The sequence below is a fragment of the Parus major genome, unplaced genomic scaffold, assembly GCF_001522545.3.
Source record: "Parus major isolate Abel unplaced genomic scaffold, Parus_major1.1 Scaffold442, whole genome shotgun sequence".
Taxonomy (NCBI): Eukaryota; Metazoa; Chordata; class Aves; order Passeriformes; family Paridae; genus Parus; species Parus major.
In genome coordinates, this window is record NW_015379346.1 from 3,516 (window position 1) to 5,558 (window position 2,043).

The window sequence follows — 2,043 nt, forward strand, 5'->3', positions numbered from 1 at the left end:
CAATAGCCCCAGTGACGACACCAAGCCGGTCAGGACTCAGCAGTTTATTGGGAACTGGGGGTCCCGTCACGATACGGGAGCGCTGTCACGACAGGGACATCTGAGGATATCTCCATACTCATCCTCAGAGCAATCCAGGGTCCTGTTGTGATATGGAGCCTTTGCAGAACACAGGTTCCCATCGCGATAGACGACCCGTCGTGATATGGGGGACCCCCTGTCCCGGTATCCCAGTGTGGGGCTCCGGGAAAATGAGGGGCAGGAGCATCCCTGTCACAATAGGGAGTCCCTGTCGTGATATGGGGGGGCTCTATTACCAACAGGGGTCCCTGTCACAACATGAGATCCCTGTCAGGATATTAGAGGGGATATTCCATGGATTGTGAATTCCCCAAGTGAAGGAGGAAAAATGGGGGTCCCCACCACACTATGGGACTGCCTGTCATGATCTGAGGGGGCCTCTGTTGTGATATGGGGGGGCTCTGTCGCGATAGGGTCCCAGGCCAGCAGCAGCAGCACCGCAGGGAGTCGAACCCCACCCCGGGGGGTCCCGGGGGTGCCACCACCGGCGCCTTTTGCTTTTTTTTTGGCCTTTTTGGGTCCGGAGGAGAAAAAGCAAAACCTGAGAAAACGGGGAAAAGTTTTCTCAGGAAAAGAAAAAACCTCCCAAAATGGGAAAAAAACAAAAAAACCTCCCCAAACCAGGTCCGGCCCCGCCCCACATAATTTGGGGTAAGATGTGGGGAATTTGGGGCCAGAGCATACCCGAAAACAGGCGGTTTGAGGGGTCTGGGGCCCAGCGCGCGCTCCCGGCGCAATTCGGGCGGAAAAACGGGGATTTTGGGTCAGAGTCACGGCCCAGACGCAAAACAGACTCAGAAATGGGGATTTGCGGTCACAGGCGCGTCCCGGTCGCAAAATAGAGCTGGAAAAGAGAAATCTGGGGCGCAAAATAGGCTCGAAATCGGGGGATTTGGAGTTAATCCCGCGCCCCCGGCGCACGACGAGGTCAGAAATGGGAATTTGGGGTCAGACACGCGATCCGGGCGCAAAACGGGTCAGAAACGGGGATTTGGGGCCGATCGCGCGCCCCCGGCGCTAAACGAGCTCCAAAAGGGCCACTTTGGGTTAAACGCGCGCCCCCGGCGCAGAATCAGCTCAGAATTGGGCGGTTGGGGTTAATCACGCGCCCCCCTCGCAGTTTGGGCCGAGAACGGGGGATTTTGGGGTCGGCGCGTCCCGGGGCCCCGCCGGTACTTACTCCGCTCGCTCACCTTTTCCTGCCTCTTATTTTGGGGGGAATTTCTAGTTTTTATGCCTTTTTTTTTGGAGCAAATTGTCCATTTTGGGGCGAATCGAGGCGGTTTTGGCACTGTCACTGTGGGGAGGGGAGAGAGACAACACCCAACCCCCCATCCCCCAAACCTGCTCCTCCATCCCTTTGCCTTGGGGGAAAAAATGGGGAAAATGGTTCAAAAGCTCCTCCCCCTCCCCAGGCACCACGGGAAGGTGCTGACTAAGCACTTTTTTGGGTGGAAAAAACCCTGCTTTTTGTTTCAATTCCCAGCTTGGGGTCGGGCCCTGCCAGCAGCGCATTCTGAGGCAATTTTAGCAATTTTGGGGTCTTTTCTTGGGAGAAAAGCAGCCAAACCCAAAGCTCCCCCTCCCATCCCTGGAATGGCCCATTTTGGGGTGAAAGCGGCACAAATACCAATTTCTGGCTCCCTACTGTTCCTGCAGACCCTGTTTTGGGGTTTTTTTGCCCCAATCTGGCTCTCGGAGGCTCCTCTGGCGGGGGCAGGGCCGGCGGGGGCTGCAAAAAACACCCACGAGACCCCCCCCACACACACCCTGTCAGCACAATCGGTTTTGGGGGGAAAAGCGGCCGAATCGGTCAAACCGTCGCGGTTTTCCGCCGGTTTTGGGGGGATTTAGGGTCGGGAGGTGCCCGCATGCCACGTCCGGGGGGGGTCCCCGCGCTCCCCCGCCTCCCGACGCCCCAAACCGGCCGGAATCGCCCCAAATCCGCCGCCCTTCCCCCCT